Consider the following 15607-nt stretch of genomic DNA (forward strand, 5'->3'; position numbering starts at 1 on the left):
GTCCTTTGCATTCCACTGAAACAGCCCTTACTAAGATTACCAATGATCTTCTTATTGCCAAGTCTAAAGGCCTTTATTCCATTCTTATTCTCCTTGATCTAACTGCAGCCTTTGACACGGTTGATCACGATCTTCTTTTGGATTCCCTTCATGACCTCGGATTTTGTGGCTCTGTGTATAACTGGTTTGCCTCCTATCTAGCGGGTCGCTCTTTCAACGTGTTGGCTAATGGCAGCTCGTCTTCTTCTTTTCCCCTTTCAGTAGGGGTTCCGTAAGGCTCGGTGCTTGGCCCGTTGTTGTTTTCTTTATACATGTTGCCCTTGGGTAAGCTTATTCAATCTCATGGCCTCCAATATCACCTGTATGCCGATGATACACAATTATATCTTTCATCTCCGGATCTTTCTCCTGATGTTCACGATCGTATCTCGGCATGTCTTTCAGATATCTCAGCTTGGTTGCTTCACCGTTGTTTGAAACTTAATATGGCAAAGACTGAATTGCTTGTTTTTCCTCCTAAACCTTCTCCTCCTCTCTCATTCTCTCTTACTGTCAATAATGTTACACTTACTCCAGTCAAGGAAGCTCATAGTCTTGGCTTTATATTTGATTCCTCGCTCTCCTTTATTCCTCATATTGAGACAGTAGCTAAATCCTGTCATTTTTTCCTGTATAATATTGCCAGGATTCGATCATTTTTGTCTGTCTCTTTTGCCAAGACTCTTGTTCATGCATTGGTTATTTCTCGGTTGGACTACTGCAACCTTCTTCTCACTGGCCTTCCTTCTTCTCACATCAGTTTGTTGGTTTCTGTTCACCACTCTGCTGCTAAGATCATCTTCTTGGCTCGCCGCTCTGACCATGTTACTCCACTTCTGAAATCTCTTCCTTGGCTTCCAATTAACTTCAGAATCCAATATAAACTTCTCCTGTTGACCTACAAAGCTTTTCGCTCCTTATTATTATTATTATTATTATTTATTTATATAGCACCATCAATGTACATGGTGCTGTACAGAGTAAAACAGTAAATAGCAAGACCCTGCCTCATAGGCTTACAATCTAATAAAATCATAGTAAAACAATAAGGAGGGGAAGAGAATGCAAACAGGTACAGGGTAGGGTAAGCAGGCACAGGGTAGGGTAAAACTAACAGTAGAAAGTAACAGTAGAAGTCTGCACAACATCAAGTTTTAAAAGCTTTAGGAAAAAGAAAAGTTTTTAGTTGAGCTTTAAAAGCTGCGGTTGAACTTGTAGTTCTCAAATGTTCTGGAAGAGCGTTCCAGGCATAAGGGGCAGCAGACGAAAATGGACGAAGCCGAGCAAGGGAAGTAGAGGCCCTTGGGCAGGCGAGAAACATGGCATCAGAGGAGCGAAGAGCACGAGCGGGGCAATAGTGTGAGATGAGAGAGGAGAGATAGGAAGGAGCTAGACTGTGAAAAGCTTTGAAGGTTAACAGGAGAAGTTTATATTGGATTCTGAAGTGAATTGGAAGCCAATGAAGAGATTTCAGAAGCGGAGTAACATGGTCGGAGCGGCGAGCCAAGAAGATGATCTTTGCGGCAGAGTGGTGAACAGAAACCAACGGACTGATGTGAGAAGAAGGAAGGCCAGAGAGAAGAAGGTTGCAGTAGTCCAACCGTGAAATAACCAGTGCATGAACAAGCGTCTTGGCAGAAGAGACAGACAAAAATGATCAAATCCTGGCAATATTATAAAGGAAAAATCGACAAGATTTAGCTACTGCCTCAATATGAGGAATAAAGGAGAGCGAGGAGTCGAAGATAAAGCCAAGGCTACGAGCTTCCTTGACCGGAGTAAGTGTAACATCATTGACAGTAAGAGAGAATGAGAGATGAGGAGAAGGTTTAGGAGGAAAAACAAGCAATTCAGTCTTTGCCATGTTAAGCTTCAAGCGACGATGAAGCAGCCAAGCTGAGATATCTGAAAGACATGCCGAGATACGATCGTGAACGTCAGGAGAAAGTTCCGGAGATGACAGATATAGTTGTGTATCATCGGCGTACAGATGATATTGGAGGCCATGAGATTGAATAAGCTTGCCCAAGGGCAACATGTATAAGGAAAACAACAACGGGCCAAGCACTGAGCCTTGCGGAACCCCTACTGAAAGGGGAAAGGAGGAAGATGAGCTGCCATTAGCCAACACGCTGAAAGAGCGACCCGCTAGATAGGAGGCAAACCAGTTATAGACAGAGCCACAAAATCCAAGGTCATGAAGGGAATCTAAGAGAAGATCATGATCAACCGTGTCAAAGGCTGCAGTTAGATCAAGGAGAATAAGAACGGAATAATGGCCTTTAGACTTGGCAGTAAGGAGATCATTGGTGATCTTAGTAAGGGCTGTTTCGGTGGAATGCAGAGGACGGAATCCAGATTGAAATGGATCCAAAGCAGAGTTACTAGAAAGAAAGTCAAGACAGCGAGAGTAGACCGCACGCTACAGGAGCTTTGAAACAAACGGCAACAAACAGACAGGTCGGTAGTTAGACGGAGATAGCCTATCAAGAGTAGGTTTCTTGAGAATGGGAGAGACTGTAGCATGTTTAAAATCAGAAGGAAATGAACCAGAGGACAGAGAAAGATTAATAATATGTAGCAAGGAAGGGAGGATAGCAGGAATAAGATTAATAAAGACGCGAGAAGGAATCGGATCACGAGAACAAGTGGAAGGCTTCGAAGAGCGCAGTATTGTAGACAGTTCATCCGCAGAGACCGAAGGAAACGCAGAGAAATTTGCAGGAGGAGCTGACAGATGAGGAACAGGAACTGGAAGAGGAGCAGAGCTGGCCAGATCAGAGCGGATAGTTTGGATTTTAGCATTGAAAAAAGAGGCAAAGTTATTAGCAGACAGAGAGGCGGGGAGAGATGGCGGATTAGGCTTCAGAAGAGAATTGAAGGATGCAAAGAGCCGCTGGGGATGCCTAGCATTTGACTGGATCAGCGTTGAGTAGTACTGCTGTTTGGCCAGTGAGATGGCAGAAGAGAAAGAGGAGAGTACAAATTTGTAATGGACAAAGTCTGCCCGGTCCCTGGTCTTACGCCAAAGGCGTTCAGCTGCCCGGGAACAAGAGCGAAGGTAGCGGAGGGAAGAGGTGAGCCATGGTTGGGGTTGAGAAGGGCGAACTATCTGAGTTGTAGATGGAGCAAGATTATCAAGAGTTGAAGATAAGGAGGAATTAAAGAAGGAGACAGCTGAGTCCAAGGAGACAGCCGAACAGACAGAAGGAAGGGAGGAGGCTAGAGACTGGGAAAAAGCCTCATAATTGATAGATTTGCAAGTCACGACAAGAGCGAGAAGTGGGACGTGAAGGAGGAGGATTATGAGTAATATTGAAAGAAACTAGGTGATGATCTGACAACGGAAAGTGAGCAGTAGAAAAGTCCAACACAGAGCAATTCCGAGTGAGAACAAGATCCAGACAGTGTCCAAGGGAATGTGTGGGTGCATCAGACCAAAGCTTAAGATCATAAGAGGAAGATAAGGAGCGAAATCGTAGAGCTGCAGCATCTTGAGGGTCATCCACATGAATATTGAAATCACCCAAGATAAGAGTAGGACAGTTATCAGAGAGGAAAAAGGACAGCCACGAATCAAAATCAGAGATAAATTTTGAGGACGAGCCTGGGGGGCGGTACAGAACTGCAACCCGCAGTCGCAGTGGAGCGAAGAGCCTCACCACATGTACCTCAAAGGAGGAGAAGCAATGTGAAGGTGGATTGGAAAGAGGCTGGAACTGGCACAAACTAGATAATAAAAGACCCACACCACCACCCCGACCCTCTGGGCGACTAGTGTGAGAGAAAGAGAGTCCTCCAAGAGCGAGGGCAGCAGAGATGGCAGTATCATGGGCAGGAAGCCAGGTTTCAGTAAGAGCAAGGAGGTGGAGAGACCTAGAGATAAACAAGTCCTGGATGACAGGGGCCTTAGAAGCAAGAGAGCGACAGTTCCATAAGGAACATGAAAAAGGCAGCTGAGAAGAGGGGAGACACCGGATAGGAACTAAGTTAGGAGAGACGAGATTGGAACGAGCCATAAGGAACAGATATGAGGAGAAAAGAACTGAGAGGAGACAATGAGAAGATCGTGACCTGAATCAGAAAGTGGCAGCGACCGGACCATGGTTGGGGTTTTTCCTCCGGAGTAGAGGATCCGCTTGACCGGCTTCGCCCCCACGGCTGAGAGCCACAGGCCGAGAGCCCTTGTGCTCGCGCCGAAGGCTCGCGCCTCCAGCAAACTGGAGGCTTGAAGTACCTGAAAAGGAGGGGGGGAGGAGCAGAAGCTGCAATTCAAACAGACCAATTCAAACAGACCAATCCTTCCTATCTTTCCTCTCTCATCTCACACTATTGTCCCGCTCATGCTCTTTGCTCCTCTGATGCCATGTTTCTCACCTGACCAAGGGCCTCTACTTCCCTTGCTCGGCTCCGTCCATTTTCTTCTGCTGCCCCTTACGCCTGGAATGCTCTTCCAGAACATTTGAGAACTACAAGTTCAATCGCAGCTTTTAAAGCTCAGCTAAAAACTTTTCTTTTTCCTTTTTTTTTTTTTTATTAAATTTTTATTCATTTTCAACACTATATAAACATAGATAAACATTACCAAAATATAACTGAAACAAAACACAATAAGAAAAAAAAAACATCAAATATCTGCTGCATACATATTGAATGATTGTTGAGTACAAATATCAAAAACTATTACATATACCTTATCATACTACAACATCTTCGTTCTTAACATAAAAGTGCACCCCCCACCTCGGGATCATTCTTGAGTCCAAAATCTAATCGTTTCTTCTGCTGGTGGTTTCCCACTTCCCTTAGTAAACACAAACACTAGGAACTGTTTCCAAATTCCTTCGAACTCATTTATTTTAGTTACGCCTTTTCTCCACTTAATATTACATGTCAGTTTATCATTAATGGCTATGTCCCATACTTCTTTGTACCATTCCTCAATAGAATATTCCCCTTGGACCTTCCAGTTCCTAGCTACCATCAGTCGTGCTGCAACCAACAAATTCGATATCAGCTCTATAGTTCCTTTTCCACACTTTATATCTTCAAATAGTGACAGCAATGCTATTTTTGGTGTTTGTTCTATTTTCATTCCCACTATTTCTTCAATTTCTGAGAACACCATCTTCCATAATCTTTGTACATATTTGCATTGCCACCACATATGTAAATACGTTCCTTTTTCCCCACAACCTCTCCAACAATTTGCTGAATGTTGATCACTTATCTTATTCAATCTAACCGGGGTTAGGTACCACCTCCATAGGATTTTAAAATAATTCTCCTTTATTCTTACTGATAAACTTCTCAACACTCTTTGTTTCCATAGTCCCTCCCAGCTCTGTCGCCCTATTTGTATCTTCAAATCTGATTCCCAAACCATTTTCTCTGTATTCTCTCTAAACTCCTTCTCTAACAATATTTTATATATTTCACTCATTAATCCTTTTGAAACTATACTCCCTCCTTTCCCTTCCTCCTTACTTACTACTAATTCTTCAAACCTCGTCATCTTTCTGCACATTCTATTATCTTTAATCCACTTTTTATTCCATTGCTCTAATTGACCATATTCTAACCAAGATAGCTTCTTCTCCTTTAACAAATTTTCCATATCCTCTCTTGTTTTAATATCTCTTACCCAATCCTTTAATCTTATTTTATTTTTCTCTTTTAATATTTTACATAATCTACCCTTTAGATCCTCTGGGAAATTCTTTAACATTATTATCGGTGCTAAGGGAGAGTTGCTCGGAAGCAGCTTCCCTTTAAATTTACTCCAAATTTCCCATTGAGTCCTCAGGAGTGGATTATCTATACTTCCAACCCACTTTCTTCCTCCGTCTTTAAAAAAAACATTCTCCAAATTCATCTCTACCTTATTTATGGTTTTTTCTTCCATCCAATATAAATCTCCTACTCCCATAATTGCTTCTACAACATGTCTTAATCTATTTGCTACGTAGTATAATTTTATGTTTGGGAGACCCATTCCCCCCTTTTTTTGGCTTAGGTACCAATTATTTTTATTCACTCTTGCTCTCTTTTCTCCATTACAATATTTATTAATAATATTTTGCCAACTTTTTATCTCGGTTTCTGATATTTTTATAGGTAACATTCTAAATACAAAATTAATTTTAGCTAATATCTTCATTTTTATTAAGGCTATTCTTCCGAACCAAGATAAATTTAATCTTTTATATTTCTCCAATTTCTCTAATACCTCTTTCTTTAACCTCGTTAAATTTTCCTTTTCAAGATTCTCTAAATTTTTTGTAATTTTAATTCCCAAATATTTAATCTCATTCTTAACTTTCAATTCCATTCCCTTAAATTCCCAATCCTTTTCTTCCTTCTTGGTATAGTTAAACAACATCATCTCTGATTTAGACCAATTTATTTTTAACCCTGTAATTTCCTCAAATTCCCTCAACTGATATTTAATTCTTTCTAATTTTCTTAATGGATTCTTAATGGTCAATAAAGTGTCATCCGCAAACATGTTTAACTTTATTTCCCTTACCTCTCCAATTCCTTCTAACTCTTCATCCTCCCTTAGTGCCTTCGCCAAAACTTCCATAACCATTACAAACAGGACCGGCGAGAGCGGACATCCTTGTCTTGTTCCTCTGGCTAGTCGTATCTTTTCAGTAAGTCCGTCATTTACCACCACTACCGCCGTATTTTGGGAATATAGCTGTTCTATTACATTTTAAAATTTATTTCCAAATCCCAATTTATCTATAATACTCTTTAGTGCCTGCCAGCTCACACAATCAAAAGCTTTAAAAATATCTAATGCCATAATACCTGCCTTAATATTTGCTTTTTTTATTACATTTATTACATTTAAAACTCTACCCACTAAATTATGCATATGCCTTCCTACCACAAACCCACATTGATCTGCTCCTATATATTCTGCCAAAAATTTATTTAGCCGTTTGGCCATAATAGATGTAAAAATTTTAGCATCCTGATTTATTAAAGAAATAGGTCTATAAGAATCGGGATTAGTCAAATCTTTATCTGGTTTTGGGATCAGAATTATCACTGAATGTTCCCATGATTCAGGTATCTTCTCTCCTGATAATATCCTATTATAAAGTTCCATTAATTTTGGAACTAAACAGTCTTTGAAGACCTTATAATATTCTGGACCCAAACCATCTGCTCCCGGTGATTTACCAACTTTTAACTTATCAATAACCTCTTCAACTTCTCTTTGAGTTATTACTGACTCCATTAACTCCTTATATTCTAATTTTATTCCCTTCTTTATAAACCTTCCAATATACTCCTCCACCTTTTCTTGTTGAATTTCTTTACCCTTATACAATTCCTGATAGAATTCCTGAAAATTTTTTATTTTAGCTTTCATTGCATGACAATAATTCCCTCGGCTATCTTTCAACGTTTCTATCCCATTCCTCCCTTTTTCTTTTTGTGTGAGCTTGGCAAGCAACCTCGAGTTCTTATCACTGTTTTCAAAATATTCCCTTTTCATATACATTAAATTCTTTTGAATCTCTTCTATATTTAAATTTTCTAATTGTTTCTTCTTAGCTTGTATTTCCACTAATTTATATTTATCTTTAACTCGCCAATATCTTTCCTCCAAGTTTTTAATTTCTATCTCTAACTTTTCCTGTTCTGCACGTTGTTGTCTTTTTAAACTACATGTTTCTCTAATACAGATTCCTCTTGCTACAGCCTTCATGGTGTCCCAAATGACTGACCCAGCTGTTCCTCCTTTTTCATTAATTTCCCATGACTCCGACAGTTCCTTCCGAATTTTATCTACTATTTTATTATATTTCAATATCTTTGTATTCAGCTTCCATCTATATGCCTCTTTATAATCTTTCTTAACTGTAAATTCTAGACTTAACAAGGCATGATCAGTTACTTTTATTACCCCCATTTCCATTTTACAAATCCTCGTTACAAAATCTTTTGAAACAAATATATAATCTATCCTGGAGTATGTATGATGAACTGGGGAAAAGTATGAAAATCCAGGCCTATTCCCGTTAAGTAAACGCCACGAATCTAAATAATCATTTTCTTTTACTAATTTATTCAATATAGTCATATTGTTCCTCTTTTCAGCATTAGTGGGATTTGACCTGTCCCGTTTATTATCCATAACCATATTAAAATCCCCAGCTAATATAGCATACCCCTCCTTAAATTCTTCTATTTCTTTAAACAACTTTATAAAAAACTCTCTATGCCTCTCATTTGGGGCATAAACATTAATCAAAGTATAGACCTTTCCCTCAATTTTACCTTTTAACATAAGATATCTGCCCTTATCATCCTTTTTTACTTCTTCTAATATAAACCCACTTTTTTTTAAAATCAAAGTGGCCACTCCATTTTTTTTCGATGTCCCTAATGACTTTTCATAATAGGCTAACCACTTTAATTTTATCATATTTGAATTCTCGGAGCCTTGGTGTGTCTCTTGGACCATTATAATATCTGATCCCTCTTTATTAAGCATTTGTTCTATTCTCTTCCTTTTCACGACTGCCCCCAAACCTTTAACATTGAGTGTTGATACCTTTATCTTTTTATCCATAATCACCCTTTTGAAATCTCTTCCGATCCCTTGTGCTCAGCAGTTCAAACTTGCTTACATAAAAAAACAAACTCCATACATAAAACCCCCACCCTCCTACCCCAATCCCTCCTCTCCTACCTTCCCCCCCTCCCCACCCCCCCACTCTAATCCCCCCATATCCCCGTGAGTCTAGTACTCCAGCCATCTACTTTAAAGGGGGGGGAGGCAGTGCTGCGCCTGGCCGGCAGGTTTCTATATTAGCATTTCTATTTGCAATTATCTCCAAACATAATTAACAATTCTCTTACTCTCCAGATGTCCCAGCCTCATTCCCTCCCCCACCCACTCCAGCCCCATTTGCTTCCCCATCCAGACCCAGCCTCTTCAGCAATTCTTTACCTTGATCCAATGAGGTTACTCTGTGTTCCCTCCTCCCATATGTAAATCTTAAGAAAACCGGGTAACCCCATGCGTATGGAATTTTGTTCTGCATTAACATTCCAGTTATTGGTTTAATACTCCGTCTCCAATTTAATGTATGTTGAGAAAGATCATTATAAATTTGCACTGCTTTGCCTTTATATTGTAACTTGGTCAAAGATCTCAATTCTTTCATGATTTGCTCTTTTTTATAATAGTTACCAAATTTCACCAAAATATCTCTAGTCCCTTTGTAGTTTTGCCCCCCCACGCGGTGGACTCGGTCCAGATCCGATCCATCTATTGGTATGTCAGGCATCAGCTCTTTGAACCAGTTCAGAATGATTTCTCTAAGATCTTCTCCTTGTATCTGCTTCAGCTGCTTTATTCGAATCGAAGATCTACGAGATTGGTCTTCCAAGGCAATCAGACGTAATTCCCATTCCTTAAATTGAATATTTGTTGATTTTTCAAAAGCCTCTTGCTTCTTCTGGTCCAATTCCGCTTTTGCCTCTATCTCTTTGATCTTATCCGAGTTTTCTGCGGTCTTATCCGAAAGAACACGCATTTGTTGTCTAAATTCGTTCATTTGCAGATCCATTTTTTTAAAAATGATGATATTATTCTCTACAATAACTGCCTTAATTTCTGCTAGGGAGGGAAAGTTGCTGTCCATTGCTTTTCCCCCTTCAGCCATATTCTTTTCTTTATTTGGTACTGTATCCAAAGAAACTGGGTCTATAACTTCGTCTTCCTGGTCTGTTCCAGGGGCTGTATCTTCCAGGTGGGAGAGGTGGGTTAAATTATGATTTGAAGGTTTCTTTTTTTGTATATTCAACTTTTCCCACTTCTTAATCTTTTTTTTAATGTTGGACATAGGACCCTTCTGAGTAGGGCATAAATCTTAGAGCCCCCACTTCCTTAGCAACTTTTACTGGCTTCTCTTCTATGTGCCAAACACACCACCTTCTTCCCGAGGGGGAGGAAATATATTCAGTTCACAACAGCATTCACTAGAGGGGATCAGATCCAATCATTCACAGTTTCTCAAAATCCCACATCTCCCTCACAGAATGCTGTTTCTTCCCCTTCACCCCCCCTTCTCGGCACACCGCAAACAGCTTCCACTTTCCACTTTACAAAGATTACAGCAAACAACTTCAAAGCCAGTATTTCAATCTTTCCAACTTAAAATAAAGGATGAGAAGTGAGGATCGCTGTAAATCAGATCAACGTCTAACAAGCATAAGTTCTTTCTTTTCAAACTGCAACATCAATCATGTTACTTTCGGTTTCGCCTCTGCAGTTTATAAAGACATTCCGTCAAGCTCACCTCATCCCATCGGCTCTTCTCAACACTTTCCAGCTCCGATAGCTTTTATAATCATTTCCTGTCGTTTGCTCAAAGATTTATGCCCATTAAAAAATAGATAATTGCTTTTTCCGGCAACGCCGCTCAGAGCCTCAGAAGAAACCTGCCACCGCCATGGCTGCCAAGCTCCGCCCCCCACTTTTCTTTTTCCTAAAGCTTTTAAAACTTGATTTTGTTCTGACTTTTATACTGTTAGTTTTACTCTACCCTGTGCCTGTTTGGTGCATTCTCTTCCCCTCCTTATTGTTTTATTATGATTTTATTAGAATGTAAGAATCCTATGCGGCAGGATCTTGCTATTTTATTGCTTTACTCTGTACAGCACCATGTACATTGATGGCAATATATAAATAAATAAATAATAATAATAATAATAATAATAATAATAATAATAATAATAATAAATGGTTTAACCTGGAGATCTTTAAAAAGCCGTGACGGGTAGATCCCCACAGTATGCAGGGAAAGTTTTTCCTTCATTAGTAAATTTGGGATGGTAGGTTTAGTAAACTTCAATAGGTACCTCTTATAAACAGGGGAAGAGAAAAGAGGTTCCACAGCCAACAAATATGATGGCTGAATATTTAGCAGCCGTTTGAGGTTTAAGTTAGCACTTTGAACCGATCTCCAGAATGGGTGTTGGCCTCCATGGGGATGTACATCAATAACCACCGAGCAAAGCTGAAGAACCAGACCACCATTATTTTGCTCTATTATTCCAATATCTGAACCACAACGGCCTCCATTATTGCAGTGAGGTTCGATTACCGGGTCTAAACGGGGAGGGCGTGGTGGAGGTTGAGCCTGGATGCCTTGGCTGAGAAGCTTTTCTGGGAGCCATGTCAGCAGTTTATTTAAAGAGCTAAGCACAATTTCTAAGTTAGAACTAATCAATTGGAGTGTCCTCGCTGTTAGGAAGCAGTAATTCAAGGGAAAAAGCTTAACTTTGGGAGTTTTCCGTGGATTTGCCAGTTGCACGGTTTGTTTGAGAAACGCCAGCATCTCCTAAGATAGACTCACCAGTAACTTTGCCTCCCTCGGCCAGAGGAGCATACCTGTTAGACAAAATGATTTCATCTGTCGGAAAAGCAGCAGAGACGGCATGAGGAGGCTGCCGAACAATAAAACTGTCGAGCCTGCACTGTTTGGCACGGGGTGCATTACTCGTATTTTGTGGAGGTGATAAAACTCTTTTCCTTTTCATAGTCAGCCAAATGACCTAGAGATAAGCAAACTAAAAAAGTCCACACTACTAAAAAGTTTAAAACTCCTTTCAGGGAGTGGTGACTGATACTCGAGAGCTGCCGGGTGTTAATTAAATTCTTGATAGAAAGCGGACTGCAGTTTGCAGTTCAAGGAAGGAGGCAGCACATCGAAGAGCTACAAAACTGCAAACTGGAAATGCAGAGGGCAGTGAGAGCAAGTGAAAGAGTAAAACAATAAAACTGCTTAAAATAGGTCAATAAAACAGTAAAACTTCTAAAATAAATTATATGAGTCACGGAGACTCACACAGCACTGCAGCCTCCAACGCCATTTTTCCCGGAAGTCAACCTCTGTATCGTCTACACGGATTGGTGGGGGCTCTCCTGATAGGTGAAACTGCCCAAGTTCTATATCTAGGAATTAGAAACCAAATGCACAGTTACAAGATGGGGGATACAAACGAGAAGGATCTTGGAATTGTTGTAGATCACAAGCTGAATATGAGCCAAAAGCGAGATATGGCTGCAAGAAAGGCAAATGCTATTTTGGGTTGCATTAATAGAAGTATAGCTTCCAAATCACGTGAGGTACTGGTTCCTCTCTCTTCGGCCATGGTTAGGCCTGATCTTGAGTATTACTTGTAGTTCTGGGCACCACACCTACAAGAAGGACGAAGACAAGCTGGAGCGGGTTCAGAGGAGTGCAACAAGGATGATCAGGGGCCTAGAAACAAAGCCCTATGAATAGGACAACCATATGAAAAGGAGGACCGGGCTCCTGTATCTTTAACAGATGCATAGAAAAGGGAATTTCAGCAGGTGTCGTTTGTATATATGGAGAACCTGCTGAAATTTCCTCTTCATCACGACAGATAAAGCTGCAGGTGCCCTGCCCAATTTTAAATCTGGTCACTCTATTATAGCTCTTGCAGCTTTAACTGTAGTGATGAAGAGGGAATTTCACCCGGTTCTCCATATATACAAATGACTCCTTCTGAAGTTCTATTTTCTATGCAACTGTTAAAGCCCTGTCCTCCTTTTCATATGATCACCCTACCTATGAAGAAAGACTGGAACAACCAGGCTTGTTTAGCCTATAGAAGAGAAGGCGGTGCTCCGGATCCAGATAGGTGCTCCGTGTTCCCCCCCCCAATAGACTTGCATTGAACATGTTAAACGCCTCTAACTTTTTTAATTTTCAAGTTAGAAACGTCAAAATGGGCACCACAAGAGCTTCTAAATGTATGCAGATTTATGCCCATTTTGAAGGAAATCTGAGCATGCCCTGAATATTGGGGATTTTTTTAAAAAAACGATTTTCAGAAATGCAGTTATCTCTGTCATTTTTTCCAGATACAGACCTCTAACTGGGCACCATCATAGCTTCCACATTGATCCTTATCCATGCCCATTTAGAAGAAAATCAAAGCATGCCCTGATTTTGGGGAATTTTTAAAGATATATCTAAATAAAAATCTTCATCTCAGGTTAGACACTTCAAAAATGGAAACACGGAACTTCAAGAAATCTTAAACAGGGTGAGCGCAGCAGCAATGCAGCTGCCTTTTCATCACAAGGAAGGACTATTTTGTTATTTATTACATTTTCATACCACCCAGTAGATGAAGCTCTCTGGACAGTCCACAAATATGCCCCAAGTCAAAGCAAGACACGCACAAACTGGCCCTTTGAGGTGGGCCCAGAGGAGGAGAGGCAGCAGGCATCTATGCCCCAGACGCGCTGGGAGCAAGCATGCCATAGGCTTGTGGGGTTTACCCACACATCGCATCTATTGCTCTGTGCCGTGGCACCTAAGCCATGGGGTTCCACAGGGCTCTATCTTATCCCCTATGCTGTTTAACATATACATGAAGCCGCTGGGGGAGGTTATCCGGAGATGTGGACTGAGGTGTCATCAATATGCGGATGATACCCAGCTCTACCTTTCCTTTTCATCAAACCCAGGTGAGGCAGTGGCTGTTCTGAACCAGTGTCTGGGCACGGTAATGGACTGGATGAGGGCTAATAAACTGAGACTCAATCCAGACAAGACGGAGGTACTGTTAGCGGGTGGTTCTTCTGTCCGGCGAGGTGATGTTTGCCCTGTCCTGGACGGGGTTGCACTCCCCCTAAAGGATCGGGTCCGTAGTTTGGGGGTGCTCTTGGATCCAGAACTGTCACTTGAGGCACAGGTGAACTCAGTGGCAAAGAGCACCTTTTATCAGCTCAGGCTGATATACCAGCTGCGCCCTTATCTGGACAGAGATAGCTTAGCTACAGTTATCCATGCTCTGATAACCTCTCGTTTGGATTACTGCAATGCGTTATACGTGGGGCTGCCTTTGAAAACGGTCCGGAAACTTCAACTGGTGCAAAACAGGGCAGCAAGGTTATTAACAGGGACTGGCCGGCGAGATCACATTACGCCAGTCCTTTTACAACTTCACTGGCTGCCAGTCCAGGTCCGGGCCCAATTCAAAGTGCTGGTATTAACATTTAAAGCCCTAAACGGTTTGGGGCCAGGTTATCTGAAGGAACGCCTCCTCCCATATGTACCTACCCGGACCTTAAGATCATCTACAGGGGGCCTTCTCCATGAGCCCCTGCCAAAGGAAGTGAGGCAGGTGGCTACTAGGAGGAGGGCTTTCTCCGCTGTGGCACCCCGGTTGTGGAACGAGCTCCCCAGAGAGGTCCGCTTGGCGCCTACACTGTACTGCTTTCGTCGCCAGCTGAAGACCTTTTTATTCACTCAGTATTTTAACTAGGGATGTGCTCCGCTCCGATTAGGAGCGTAGAAGCAGTAGCGGATTGGCCTGCTCCGCCTTACCCAGAGGCGGAGTAGGAGCGGACCGCGGACCCCCTAGAAGCAAGGCGAAGAGAAGCGACCATTTTTCGGAGCTCCGAGTTCAGTCGGAGCGCTCCGGTCGCCATCTTGAAAACATTTCGCCATAGGATTGCATTGCGGCAAATAATCGCGCATAACTACGTTGTTTTTGAAGCTATCGTTCTGGAAATTCTTGTGCACAGAGAGTCGTGGATGGGGGTCATTTTGAGACCACTCTCACCTCTCTGCGTGCTGTGGTTCACGTGCAATATTTTTTTAAAAATCGGGTCAACCGCGGGGCTCAAACTGCGTTTCGGCTTTTCGCCCATAGGATTGCATTGAGGGAAAGAATCGGGGATAACTGGGGGGGGGTTTAAGCTATCGTTCTGAAAATTCTTGTGCACAGAGAGTCGTGGATGGGGGTCATTTTGAGACCACTCTCAACTTTCTGCGTGCTGTGGTTCACGTGCAATATTTTTTTAAAAATCGGGTCAACCGCAGGGCTCAAACGGCGTTTCGGCTTTTCGCCCATAGGATTGCATTGAGGGAAAGAATCGGGGATAACTGGGGGGGGGTTTAAGCTATCGTTCTGAAAATTCTTGTGCACAGAGAGTCGTGGATGGGGGTCATTTTGAGACCACTCTCAACTTTCTGCGTGCTGTGGTTCACGTGCAATATTTTTTTAAAAATCGGGGTTTGGGTTTTTTTTTTTTATTATTATTATTATTTTGGAAGCGATGACAGGCACATTCAACTCCCAATCCTGATGAGAATTCATCTCCTCAGAAAGCATCCTCCTCCAATCCCAGCGTTGGAGGGGGGACTAAGGCAGACCCACCCTGAGAACTTTCTGTTTTGTGTCTCTTTGTGGGTTGGCGTTCGTGGAGGGAACACTTACTTAGCTAGTGCTCCTGCTTTGGAGATAGATTAATTTAATATAGGTTTAGTTTGGCGCGTGTGTGTGTTTGTTTGCTTCTTTCTGACTTGTAGCTTAGTTTGCCCTGTGTTTTCCCCTTACTTTGATTTAATATAAACTTTATTTTTGAATTTTGGAGTGTGTGGTTGGGTTGGTTGCCCCCCCCTTCCCTGTATTAAAGCCTGACTGTTCTGCTTTTGTGAAAGCTTTCTTTTGAAAGCATACACACACTTTTTGTCCCATTTCCCTACATTTA

The 15607-nt window shown here is 41.6% G+C and overlaps 1 protein-coding gene across 2 annotated transcripts in view; it reads right to left on the bottom strand.

Moving 5' to 3' along the window:
* LOC134396270 (7-alpha-hydroxycholest-4-en-3-one 12-alpha-hydroxylase-like) overlaps positions 1 to 15607 on the bottom strand; it is a 67363-nt gene that overhangs the window by 13407 nt on the left and 38349 nt on the right. The window lies entirely within an intron of this gene.

The sequence above is a fragment of the Elgaria multicarinata genome, chromosome 1, assembly GCF_023053635.1.
Source record: "Elgaria multicarinata webbii isolate HBS135686 ecotype San Diego chromosome 1, rElgMul1.1.pri, whole genome shotgun sequence".
NCBI classification, from domain to species: domain Eukaryota; kingdom Metazoa; phylum Chordata; class Lepidosauria; order Squamata; family Anguidae; genus Elgaria; species Elgaria multicarinata.